Source organism: Oryctolagus cuniculus, chromosome 11 (assembly GCF_964237555.1).
Source record: "Oryctolagus cuniculus chromosome 11, mOryCun1.1, whole genome shotgun sequence".
NCBI classification, from domain to species: domain Eukaryota; kingdom Metazoa; phylum Chordata; class Mammalia; order Lagomorpha; family Leporidae; genus Oryctolagus; species Oryctolagus cuniculus.
This window is the reverse complement of record NC_091442.1, coordinates 88,807,537-88,821,755: the sequence shown is the minus strand read 5'-3', so window position 1 is coordinate 88,821,755 and position 14,219 is coordinate 88,807,537. Positions and strand designations below refer to the sequence as shown.

The following is a 14,219-nucleotide window of genomic DNA, read 5'->3' as shown; positions in this document are numbered from 1 at the left end:
CACCATGAACCACTAGTTGCAGAAGAGTTTCCTCTGCTGTTTCTTCCCCAACTCTTCCTTGAACCTGCAGTATCTCCACTTTTATTAAACTGATTCTTCCCGGACTATCAGTGTGCTCCCTTCCTATTCCGCCATCTTGCCACTTCCCCCAATTCTTACTTTCTTATTAAAATCACAGACTGTCAAAAATCAGAGAGATGACTATATTACACACCATGAATTACTTTCCATTCAAATCTTGAATCCATATTATATATATATATGTGTGTGTGTGTGTGTGTGTGTGTGTGTGGTGTATACATACATAATATGACCTTGGTAAAATTATCAAATCTTGTATGGTTCATCTTTTAGGTATGGATGGAAAATAATCAGAAAGTTATTGTGCTTGCCTTATAAGACTGCTGTAAGAACACATGAAAATATAGTTATTTTTCAGATCTAAATGACTGTACATTTTAAAGCACAATTGATTGACAGTATTATTGAATAATATATTAACTACTAGTGAAAATAAAAATATTTCTCACTGTTGGTATACAGTGAGTTTATTTTTCTGGTGAAAAGAGCCATGACTGAAATTTGAACATATTATTTGCTATGCTGCATTTCTGTAGATTTGCAAGAGACTTATTCTATGTATATAAACTGGTCAAATAATGGTCAGAAGGAGCCACCATCTTTCTGATGCCGTTTTAAATTTGACTGCATTATGTCTGTTTAGCATATTTGTTGTAACATTGATATGCATTTTTATGAGAAAATATAGTTATCTGGATAGCTTAGGCCTCCAAATCTCTTTAATAACTAAAATATCAAGTCATAAAAAAATCTTGCTTTGGTAATTAAGCATGCATTTTCATTTACAGCCTCTTTTTTCCATGTATTTCCATACAAGAAAAGATTTATTTAATGACTAAGCAAAGAAATGAGGATTAAAAATCTAGGTTAAAAATCTAGATTTAAAAAGCCCTTAAATTTAAGTGAAACTATACTAATGTATTATTTAAAAAGTAGAGAAAGAGCTGCCATCTCAAAAATACTTCTGCTAATACTAGTGCATAGAATTCAAATTTCTGCCTGCTAGAGAAGTCTTGTTGAGTTAAAGTATTTCCTCAAAAAGCTGTATTTAATTCTCCAATTAGCACAAAATATTATATTAATTCATTATATTCCTTACATGAAAAATGACTATTAATATCTACTGTATTCCAAACTCAAAATTGACATGCTATGTGCTTCACCCTTGTTTTTACAGCATTGGGAATGTACAGACACTTACACCAAGATTGCAGTAAGGGGTAGTTAGTCCTCGAGTTGTAGTTCTAAGAAGGGAAAGTGACTGACATTGCTGCAAGGGTCACAAACACTCTTGTAGAGGTGACTGTTGTTCAAGGTTTTGTCTCGGGAAATGGAATATGTGTTCAAAGGCACTGAAGCATGAAAGCGCACATGCACTGTTTTTGGGAAATGGCAAGTAGTTCAGAGTGCTGCAGCTCAGAATTCTTGATGTGAGTAAAATAGATGAATAAGAATCTTATTTAATCAAATGGACCATAAGAACCAATGAAGGGATCATTCAGGCATGACTTGATCAGTTTTGCATTTTAGGACATCATTTTGGCAGCACAGTTATCTGATTCGCTGATCTGATAGGATAGGGACATCCTGGGAAGGCCCATGGGCAGGTGCTGTGGGAACAAATACACAGAGGCTGACTACTTGGAGTGAAAAAGAAAGCTCCCCACACTTGTGAGAAAATCTTTTCTCTAATAAACAACCCTTCCCCAATGTCATTTCTTTTACGCCATCATCCCAAAAGACTAATTTCAGTAGACACCTCCTCCAGTAGACACCTTCCCCCAGATTCACTCATGAATTCCTTGTCCTTCTCTTGTGCTTGCATGTGATGATTCTATGGAATTTGGATTCCAAGTTTTAACAGTGATTGAAACCCTGAAAATCCATAGGCTTTAGTAAATTTTTACACAATTTTTAATTTTTTTCTTTCATTTTATTTGAAAGAAGGGCAGGCACAGAACGACATAGAAAGATCTTTCATCTGCTGGCTTACAACCCAACTGCCTGCAACATCATCTGAGCCTCCTTCATGGTGGCAGAGATGCAGGTATTTGTCCTATCACCTGCTAGCTCCCAAAGTGTGCATTAACATGAAGCTGGGTTGGAAACAGAGGAGGTGGGACTCAGACCAGACCATCAGATATGGGATATAGGTGTCAAAAGCAATCTCATAGCCACTGTGTCACATGCCTACCCCAGATTTCAGGGCTTTCAGGACAATGAACAAAAATTAGTCACCAAGGAGATAAACATGTCCAATACCCACCCAACCTTCCTACCTCAATTTAACATTAATTAAAGAATCCATTGTTACTCAAGTAATATAATAACTACAAAAAAGCATTTTTAAAAAATAAAAGAAAGAAAACAAACAAAAACATTCTGGTATTATTAAAATATGAAACACCCTATTGCCACCGAGAGGAAAAAAGACTCTCATACAGTTTTTGGTAATTTTATGTTAACATGAACGTGAATGTTTATTCTTTCAATTTGGGGAAATTTTCTGCATTTCTAATACACAAATTAAGCAGACAAATTCATAAGGGAACTAGATTAGACCGTTCTTAACAGAAAAGAGGTGGTGTTCTCTGGTCCATTATTCTGAGTTATACTTTCACTACCACTTCACCAATATTTGCAGTTTATACTTCCTCAATATTTAATGTTCTAGAAAATTATGCACATAATCTAAGGAAAAGTTACCAAACACCTACTGCTTGTCAGCGGTATACAAGACTCCAGAGATACAATTCTGTACTAAAACAAATAGCACCCTATGTATATTCTAAGAGATCACAAATTTGTTAGATAAATCACCCATGTTAGTAAATAATTAAAACTAAAGATGTTGAAGAAATTAAACATGGTTGTTTTGTACAGTTTTTAATTCTAGGTTCTTTAGAGAAGGAAAATGCTTCTTCAATACCAAGATTTTTTTCCTGATTATGCACTAAATACATTTCAAGGAAATTACCTATTCAACCACTTGAAGGTCCCACTCTCCACCTCCCATGACTAGATAGAGCTGATAGACAGAAACCCAAAAACTTTCTGATTTCTGTTACTGTTATTATTATTTTCGCTATTGTTTTGTTTAATTTTACCAACATTTATTCAGCCTTTTAAATTAATAATAAAAATTTTATATATTTGTAGTGTTCAAATAATATCCTAAAACATATTGTGGAAACATTGAGCTAACTAACATACGTTACCTCATATGCTTAATATTTTACTCTGTTGCAAATTTTCAAGTATATAATGCATTATTATTAACTATGGTCACCACATTATAAAATAAATTTCTTAAATTTATTTTAACAAATTTTGTACACTTTTAGTAAACTGGCCCACTCGAAACTTCACTCCCATCTCAGCCCCTGCTAACCACCATTCAAAAAGTTCAACTTTTTGAAGTTCTATGAATGGGAGTGAGATCATCTAGTATTGTTTTTTTCTGTGCCTGGCTTGTTTAACCTAGGGTAATTCCTCCAGGTTTGTCAATGCTATCACAAGCGACAGGATTTCCTTCTTTTATTTAAGGCTGAAGGATAGTCCATTATGTGTATGTATTATATTTCTTTCTCCATTCATCCATTGATGGATACTTAGTTTGATTCCATATTTTGGCTATTGTGAACACTGCTGCAATGAGATGGGACTGTAAATATTTCTTCAACCTAATTTATTTCAGTTCCCCTATGTATACACCTAGTGGTGAGATAGCTGAATTATAGAGTAGTTCTAGTTTTAATGTTGAGAAACCTTCATACTTCTTTCCACTGTGGCTATACTGATGTATATTTCCACCAACAATGTGCAAAATTTAATTTGCCTCCACAGCTTCTCTAATACTTATCTTTTTGGGTTTTTGCTAATAGCCTGACAGGTGTGAGGTGGTGTCTCCTGTTTTTAATTTGCATTTCTGTGATGATAGAGACATTGAGTTTTTTTCTCATACATCTATTATCCATTTGTATGAGTACCTTCTTATGAGAAATGTTTATTCATGCCCTTTCCCCATTTTAAAATTTATATGAGAGAGAGAGAGAGAGAAAGAGAGAGAGAGAGAAAGAGAGAGAGAGAGAGAGACATAGAGAGGCAGAGAGAGAGAGAGAGAGAGACTGATTCTATGCAAGTTCATTCCCCAATTGCCTGCAATAGCCAGAGGTGGGACAAGCTGAAGCTAGGAAACACTAACTCAAATCAGATCTCTCCTGTGTGTGTGTCACAGACCCAACAACTTGAGCCATCACCTGCTACCTCCCAGGGCATGCTTTAACAGGAAGCTGAATTTGGAAGTAGAGGGGGGAACTTGAACCCAGGCACTGTGAAATGTGCTGTGAGTGACCCAAGAGACCGTTCAACCACTGTGCCAAATGCCAGCCCTTTTTGTTAATTTTTAAAGTGGATTACTTTTTATTTTGCTATTGAGTTGCTTTAATTCCACACATATTTAAGATACTGATCACTTATCAGACCAATTTTACAAATCTTTTTTCTCATTTTGTAGGATGACTTTTATTTTTTTGATCATTTCCTTTGCTGTGCAAGAATTTTATAGTTTGTTTGTCATCCCATTTGTCTATTTTTACTTTTGTTGCTTGTGTCATTCAGATCCTATCCAAGAAATCATTGCCCAGACAAATGTCATGCAGCTTTGCCTCTGTGTTTCTGGCTTTCAAAGGGATACTGGAACACTCTTTCTGTTTTTTGTTTGTTTGTTTGTTTTTGTGGATACATACTGCCCAGGGAATCCTCAGCTCGAGTGACAAGTGACAAAGATGAATCTATGAACAGAATCCTTAGTTAAACTGAGGCAAGCCACATTCAACCAAGGGGTGACATATCCTGTGTTTTCAGTTTGAAGTTCAAAGATCATCAATTGTCTTTTAGCTACCTCAGGTATTATGAAGAAAGTTTCCACGACTGAGTTAATATTTTCCAATTAAAATGTTTAAATAAAAAATAGTTGTTGTGGCTAATCATCTCATGTAAAACTCAGATTAAACCTCTAGGCAATTATATGGATAAGCTGAAGTATGTTGGCAATGAACTGACACTCTCCACGGTTCCCCCAGATTCTTTTATTTTCCTTGGCTAACTTTGCAACTTGGTAAACTGCAACCAGACTCCCATAAAAAGAGATGAAGACTTTGACTTTTCTTACCTTTGCTGCCGTTTGCATTTCTCCACTCAGCTTATAGAAATGAAATCTATTACTCGGCAGGCACTGCTTACACAAATGAAAGATAAATTTTTCTTCGAGATGGGAGATCAGTGAGACTCATAAAATATTAATGATGAAAGCTCTGGGAATTAGATGTATCCCTGACCATAGGTTTACATTGACAGTGAAGCACAATCAGTTTAACCATTTTTTTTTTCCGTGTAAGATTTCCATCCAGAATGATGTGAAGGAAAAAGAATACATGACTTAAGATTCATATGAGCATAGATTTTCTGGAAAGGTGATCTTTCTTTTCTTTTCTTCGTGTTCTTGGTTCCTTAACAGCAGTGCGTTTTGCTGAGTGCTGTAGTGTGGTCGATTTCATTCTTGAAGCTCTTCGTGTGCTCATGCAGAAGACTGCCAGGGAGTAATGCAAGAGGTACACATTTCTTATTATTTATATTAGCATACCATGCACAGTCAGTATGGCAAGAGATAGCAATAGCTGACATTTATGCAATTAAAGCAATTCATTTTTCCAACAATGAAGATCCCAGTGGTATTCATGAAGGTCTTCACTTTCACTTCTTCATATTTTGTTATCCTGCAAACATTTCCATAGCCATTAGAACTCTTTAATGCTTTTTCAATTATGATTTCTATAAAATGCTAGGCCATTTACAATGACTCTAAAGTTATTTCAACATCTTTTTCATTTTAGACATATATAAAGTTTACATTTATTTAATCTAAATATGTCAGAAACACATAATTCTGTTTTTATGGAAACTAATAAATTTTACCATACTTATATTATATATTAATATAATATATTTAAATAGATATGTGTAGATGTTTAATTTGGGATATTAGCAGTTTATTAGAAATTATAAAATAATGCCATTATTTTATAGAAGTATCTATAGAAAATATATCTCCAAGTACATTCTTCAAATGCCTGTAATAGCCAGAGCTGGGACAAGCTGAAGCTAGGAAACACTAACTCAAATCAGATCTCCCCTGTGTGTGTGTGTCAGAGACCCAACAATTTGAGCCATCACCTGCTACCTCCCAGGGCATGCTTTAACAGGAAGCTGAATTTGGAAGTAGAGGGGGGAACTTGAACCCAGGCACTGTGAAATGTGCTGTGAGTGACCCAAGAGACCATTCAACCATGGATTTTTAAAATCCAGAAATATTTTATATTAATGTAACTAATTGTTAGACTAATATAATATACATGTATCAAATACTTTTTAATTATGTTGGAGAATAGAAGTGTACAAGATCAGCCATTGTTCATGATAATGCCTCTGAAAGGAGAAAAATAGTTGGGGGATCAGTGCCATGGAGCAGTAGGTTAATCTTCCCCTGTGGCGCTGGCTTCCCATATGGGCACCAGTTCTACTCCTGGCTGCTCCTCTTCCGATCCAACTCTGCTGTGGCCTGGGAAAGCAGTAGAAGATGGCCCAAGTCCTTGGGCCCCTGCACCCACAAGGGAGACTGGGAAGAAGCACCTGACTCCTGGCTTCGGATTGGTGCAGCTCCAGCTGTCGCAGCCATTTGGGGAGTGAACCAGCAGACAGAAGGCCTTTCTCTCTGTCTCATACTGTCTGTAACTCTACTTCTCAAATAAATAAATAAAATGTTAAAAAAAAGAAGAAGAAAAAAAATACTTGAGGCCGGTGTTGTAATGTTGCATGTAAAGTCTCTTCCCGCAATGCCAGCATCCCATACAGCTGCCTGTTTGAGTCCTGGCTGCTCTACTTCCAATCCAAACCCCTGTATGTGGCCTTGGAAAAACAGTGAGAGTGAAAGACGTCCCATGTATTTAGGCCTCTGACACCCATGTGGGAGACCCAGATAAAAGCTCCTGGCTCCTGACTTCAATATGGTCCAGCACTGGCAGTTGTGGCCATCTGGGGAGTGAACTAGAAGATGGAAGATCTCTCTCTCTCTCTCTCTCTCTCTCTTTCTCTCTCTGTCTCCCTTTCTCTTTTTGTAACACTTTCAAATAAATACATAAATATTTTTAAAAATAAGAACACCTAAAACTTAAGTAAAACAGCTAAATTCTGTTTTATAATTTTGAATCACAGTGAATATTTCACCTAATGTAATATAAATAATCATAAAAATTAAAATTTTCATTCATATATTCTATCTCTCTAGAACTTACAATAATTTTAGCTTTTGCTATAAGATATTGATAAAATCTGATTTAATTTGAGGAAATTCTGTAAATTTAAGTAAATATCATGTTTTATATGTATCTCTTACTGTTATACTCCTATGATAGTCTCCTCAATATAAGTAAAAAATGATCATCCAAATACAATATTCACAAACCATGTATTTGTTCCTAAGTCTTGTACCTGCAGTGTATTCAAGCTTCCAATAGAGGATATGGATACAATTTTAAGTCCATAGATTGCATTTTGTTAGTCAGTTTTTTAGGAAACCCATGGACATGGAGGACTGGAGGACATGTTGAGTGAAATAAGCTGGACCCAGAGAGACAAATACTTTGCATGTGGTAGCTAAAGCTTAAAAAACACATATAAAAAGCAAACATAAAAGAAATGTCTATGTGCATCAGTAAGCCTGAAAATATAGTTTCATAAAACTTTGTTTTATAGACACACACCCACCCCCAACAAAGAAAATCCCAGGGTAGGATGGCTTCACTGCTGAATTCTACCAGACAGTTAAAGAACTAATTCCAATTCTTCTCAAGCTATTCAAAACAATTAAAAGGGAAGGAATGTTCCCAAACTCCTTCTACAAAGCCAGCAACACCTTATTCCTAGACCAGAAAAAGATACAGAGAAAGAGAACTATAGACCAATATCCCTGATGAATATAGATGTAAAAATACACAACAAAATACAAGCTAGTCAAATCCAACAATGCATCAGAAAGATCATTCACCTGGACCAAGTGGGATTTATCCCTTGTAGAGAGGGATGGTTGAACATTTGCAAATCAATAAATTTAATACATCACTTTAACAAAATAAAGAACAAAAGCCTCATGATTATCTCAATATATACAGAGATAGCATTTGACAAAATACAGCATCTTTTCACATTGAAAAACTTATGCAAGTTGGATATAGAATGAACATTCTTCAATACAACCAAGGCAATTTATGACAAACCCACAGCCAGCATCTTATTATATGGGGAAAAGTTGGAAGCACTCCCATTAAGATTGAGAACCAGACAGGGATGTCCACTATCACCATTGCCATTCAATATAGTCTTGGAAGTTTTAGCTGGAGCCATTAGGCAAGAAAGATAAATCAAAGGGATACGAATCAGAAAGGAGGAAGTCAAACTATCCCTATATGCAGATTACATGATTGTATATATAGGGGATCCAAAAGACTCTACTAAGAGACTATTGAAACTCATAAAAAAGTTTAATAATGTCTAACATACAAAAGTTAATAGCCTTTGAATACACAGACAATGTCATGTCTAAGAAAAAATTTCTAAGGTCAATCCTATTCACAATAGCTACAAAAACAAAGTTAATCAAGGGCATCAAATATCTCACAATGAAAATTATAAAATATTCGAGAAAGTAATAGAACAAGACTTAAAAAATAGAAAAATCTTCCATGTGCATGTATTGGGAGAATCGATATCAGGAAAATATCCATACTGCCAAAAGCAATTTACAGTTCGGTGTGATCCCAATCAAAATACCAAAAACGTTCTTCTCAGATCTAGAAAAAAATGATGCTAAGTTTCGTATTGCAATACAAGAAATCCAAAACAGCTAAAGAAATATTATACAACAAAAAAAAGCTGGAAATATCACAATACTGGATTTCAAGACGTATTACAGGGCCATTATAATCAAAACAGCCTGGTAGTGGCACAAAAACAAAGTTGTAGACCACTGGAACATAATATAAACTCCAGAAATCAGTCCACACCTATGACCAACTAATCTTTCACAAAGGAGCTTAAATCAGTTTCTGGAGTGTGGAAAATCTTCAACAAATGGTGCTGAGAAATCTGGATCTGTGCATTCAGAAGTATGAAACAAGACTCCTACCTTACACCTTACAAAAAAATTCACTCAAAATGGATCAAAGACCTAAATCTATGACCTAATACCATCACATTACTAGAGAACATTGGGGGAACAATGCATTGGAGAAAGAAGGCTTTGGCATAGGCAAACACTTCTGGGGAAACACCCCAAGCAATCAAAGCCAAAATTGACAAATAGGATTACATCAAGCTGTGAAGCTTCTGCACTGAAATACTGTTTCTGCAAAGAAACTTCCAGCAAAGTGAAGAGGCAACCAACAGAATGGGAGAAAATATTTGCAAACTATGCATCTGATAAGGGATTAATACCCAGAATCTATAAAGAGCTCAAGAAATTCAACAACAACAAAAGAAATCATTCAGTGAAGAAATGGGCAAAGGAGTTGAACAGACTTTTTCCAGAGAGGGAATTCAAATGGCCAACAGACACTTGAAAAAATGCTCATAAAGGAAATGCACATCAGAACCACAATGAAGCTTCCCTTCACTCCGTTAGAATGGCTTTCATACAGAAATCAACAAGCAACAAATGCTGGTGAAGATTTGGGGGAAAGGGTGCCCTAATCCACTGTTGGCAGGAATGTAAACTGCTGCAGCCACTGTGAAAGTATGAAGATACCTCAGAAATCGGAATATAGACCTACTGTAGGATCCAGCCATCCCACTCCTGCAAATTTACCCAAACCAAACGAAATCAGCATATAAAAGCATTATCTGTACCCCCATGTTCCTTGCAGCTCAATTCACAGTAGCCAGATAGAGAATCAGCCCAAATGTCCACCAACTAATGACCGGATAAAGAAATTATGGTAGAAAGTAAATATATATACACTATAGAGTACTACTCAGTTGTTTAAAAAAAATGAAATCCTGTCTTTTGCGCAAAATGGACACAACTGGAAACCATTTACTTAATGAAATTAGCCAGTCCCCAAGAGACAGATATCATAGGTTTTTCCTGATCTGGAGCAACTAATAGACCACCAAAAATGTAATGTATTGGAGTGAAATGGACATTTTAGATTTAAAGATTTTGAATAGCCTTTGTCTCTTCTGTTGAGGAGCAGTTTTTTTTTTTTTTCTTTATACTATTTGATGAACTCTTTACTTAGTGTAGGGTTAACCTTACAAATACTAAGTTAACTGAAAATAGGTCTTTGTAAAAGTTAAGAGTGGAAATAGGAGAGGGAGGAGGAAGAAGGTTTGGAGCATGGGTGCGAGGGAGGGTAGAGTGGGAAGTATCACTATGTTCCTAAATCTGCATATATGAAATACAGGAAACTTACATATCTTACACAAACTTAAAAAAATAACTTTGTTTTATAATGATGTTAAACCACTGCTTTATAATTTTTTAAAGATTTATTTTATTTTATTTATTTGAAAGAGCTACAGAGAGAGGTAGAAACAGAGAGAGAGGTCTTCCATCTGATGGTTCACTCCCAGATGGCCACAATGGCCAGTGCTAAGCCAATCCCAAGCCAGGAGCCAGAAGCTTCTTCTGGGTCTCCCACGTGGGTGCAGGGGCCCAAGGACTTGGGCCATCTTCTACTTCTTTCCCAGGCCATAGCAGAGAGCTGGGTCGGAAGAGGAGCAGCTGGAACTAAAATTGGCGCCCATATGGGATGCCAGCCCTTCAGGCCAGGGCTTTAACCCACTGCACCACAGCACCGGCCCCTGCTTTAGAATATTATACTACTATAATTTTAATGATCTGTGACTATTTTAATATTTACTGTATATGGGTGAAATGGTTATTTTTCCATTCAATTATTGTTTATAACCATTGTCTATATTCCCAGTAAACCAGGGTATTTTGTTTTTTTTAAATTTTTTTTTTACTTTTTTTTTTTTTTTGACAGACAGAGTGGACAGTGAGAGAGAGAGAGACAGAAAGGTCTTCCTTTACCGTTGGTTCAATCTCCAATGGCCGCCGTGGCCAGCGCGCTGTGGCGGGCGTACCGTGCTGATCCAAAGCCGGGAACCAGGTGCTTCTCCTGGTCTCCCATGGGGTGAAGGGCCCAAGCACTTGGGCCATCCTCCACTGCACTCTCGGGCCACAGCAGAGAGCTGGACTAGAAGAGGGGCAACCGGGACAGAATCCAGTGCCCTGACCAGGACTAGAACCTGGGGTGCCGGCACCTCAAGGCGGAGGATTAGCCTATTGAATCACGGTGCCGGCGTTTTTACTTGTTAAACTTCTTATTCAGCGAAGTATTAAGCCTTTTTATTCAAATGTCATTTTAAATATGTTATCTCAAAAACTAAAGAAAAAGAGAAAGAGAGTAGGAGGGAGAGGGGGAGGGAGGGAGGGAATCTCATGTTCTTAGAATTGTATTTATAAATCACATTGGATCTGTTGAATTAAAATAAACAATTATATAAAAAGATACTTCAGTGAATGTAAACTAGTGTTTGAAAATATGCTAAAGTTTTTCCTATATGTAAAAAAAAAGGAAATCCGTGAGCCATTTTTATAAACTATAAGGTCTACTGTTAAGATTTGTGTTTTATTTAAAGTCACACCACTTGTAAGCACAAAGAATCAAAAGATACATGTGTGTTACTGCACACTTGGTCTTGAAGGGTGCTGACATTTTAAAAACCAATAATTTTTCCCAGGTGCCTGGTCACCTGATTACCACCAGTAGTGTCAATACCCAATGTGTTCCATCCATTAGATTTGAAAGATAAACTTCATAACCCAAATACTGACTGCCCTGACCTTCAATCCATTTTTGCTACAGACTTCTGCCTTTCCCATATCATGCAATCCACAGATGACCTCCTTAAATCCTGGTTCCTTTCTGCCCCCGCCTTAATGACTCGAACGTGTTGTAGGTCCTGGTCTAAATTAGCTGTAATGATGACAGCCCCACATTGAGAATCAGTTTCGTTGAAGTGAAAATGCCAAAATGATGACTACTGTTTTAAAATGTCAGCTTCCAGCTGCAACTTTTCTTGTTGTTTCTGGAAGCTACAAAACAAAAGAATCGAGGAGAAACGTGGAAATTCCAGTGAGGAAATACCAGTGTTGTTAACCACAGACACTGACCACACTACAATTCAGTAGAGATGAGGAAAGTTGAAGAGATGCCAGGAAACCTGGAAAAATCTATGCCTCAAAAGTATACCACTTTCCACAACTGACTGTGATCTCAAAGTAATAAATGTCTAAGTAACATAAAAATCCAGAAAGTAGTGTATTGTTTCTCTTTGTAGATACCTAAATAGACCAGAATGACACTGAATTTTTTAAAATTATAAATAGTATTTGTATGTATACTGGGGAAAATATTGAAAATAATTACCTATTTATTCTTCAGGCTACCTTTGGTTAACAAAAATGCACATGATTTTAAAGGCGTACCACTTTAGGGGATTGTCTCCACATATTCATTGTGTTAACAGCTACACGATTTCTGCTGAATACACTTGTTAACATAGTTTGGCAGACATTCAATAGCAAACTGTGTTCCAGGCAATGAATTTATAATGTTGCAGCAGGAACAATCTCTGAACGTTGTAAGCCTTTATGTATGATGGAAAAATCAATGACATGAATAGATGTGTAACAAACTAGTCTGCATGTTTTAGGTGAGGTAAAGCTTAGCAATATGGACTGAAGTTACTTTCCAAGGGCAAGCAATCCTAAGCCTAAGTAGAAAGTATAAAATAAACTTAAACTTAATTATAAAATTTATTTATAACAAACAAAATTAATGGTAATATTAAAATATAACTACATGTATATCTCTTTATAATATGTTATATAGTATATAATTCAATTAGCTTGACAACTTTTAAAAATTTTTATTTATTTGCAAAACAGATAGAGGAGAAAAACAGAGAGCGAGAGTTGCCATATGTTGACCCACTCCTCAAATGCTGGCAATGGCAATATGTGGTCCAGACCAAAGCCAGGACCCTAGAATTCAGTCCACAATTCCCACATGGGCAGCAGGGAACCGTTCACTCCAGTTATTACCTGATGGCTCCCAGGGATGCACGTTCACAGGAAACTGGAAACAGGAGAAGGGCTGGAACTTGAAACCAGGCCCCAGATAAGAATGCAGATTTCCTAACTGGTGGCTTAGCAGCTAGACTAAACATTGACCTCTGATATATTTTTTTGATTTATTTTTATTTATTTGAAGGACAGAGTTACAGAAAGAGGTAGTTGTTTCCATCCACTGGTTCACTCCCCCAGATGGCTGCAATGGCCGGAACTGTGCCAATCTGAAGCCAGGAACCAAGAGCTTCTTCTGGGTCTCCCACATGGGTACAGGGACCCAAGGACTTGGGCCATCTTCCACTGCTTTCCCAGGCCATAGCAGAGAGCTGGATCGGAAGAGGAGCAGCCGGGACTAGAACCAGCACCCATATGGGATGCTGGCACTGCAGGCCAGGGCTTTAACCCACTGCGTCACAGCGCAGAATTATTTAATATAAAAAGAATTATTTAATATAAATGAATGTTCTGTGATATGCACATAAAAATAAAGTATGCTAATATTTATGATTTTGTCACTTACAAAAAATTAAATAGATATGAGAATAATATAATTACACAGAAAATTCCTTAGAAAACTTTTCATTTTGCTTTTATCAACAATAAACCTATGGATTATATTAGTAATACAGGACTTTCATTTTTCCAGGGAATCAACAGTTTCTGTACAGGACAGATTATGACAGCAGCTTTCTTAAGGTAAGACTGGGAGTCACTCACAGTAACATTCTGAGGGAATACACTTATTTTTATATACTTTCAAAAATATTTCTTAAGATTGTCTTGGAGTACCTCAGGTACCTAAATTAATAGCATATATTCATTAGTTTTTTGTGTACAATTGTTTATTCAACAACACTATTTTCAAAATAAATTGCAGAGGATA

At 36.4% G+C, this 14,219-nt stretch overlaps 1 protein-coding gene across 14 annotated transcripts in view; it reads left to right on the top strand.

Moving 5' to 3' along the window:
• The window catches only part of MGAT4C (MGAT4 family member C), a 777,011-nt gene that overhangs the window by 682,253 nt on the left and 80,539 nt on the right, over positions 1–14,219 (top strand). For 5 of the 14 annotated variants that reach the window (XM_051845736.2, XM_051845735.2, XM_051845732.2 and 2 more), the window contains one exon: positions 13,983–14,032. The exons of 2 other annotated variants lie outside the window; for them this stretch is intronic. The gene's annotated coding sequence lies outside the window, so the exon portion shown is untranslated. Of the gene's footprint in view, positions 1–5,599; positions 5,694–13,982; positions 14,033–14,219 lie in introns of all 14 variants that reach the window. 7 more of the 14 variants (XM_008256864.4, XM_070052670.1, XM_070052671.1 and 4 more) reach the window with 2 other exon arrangements.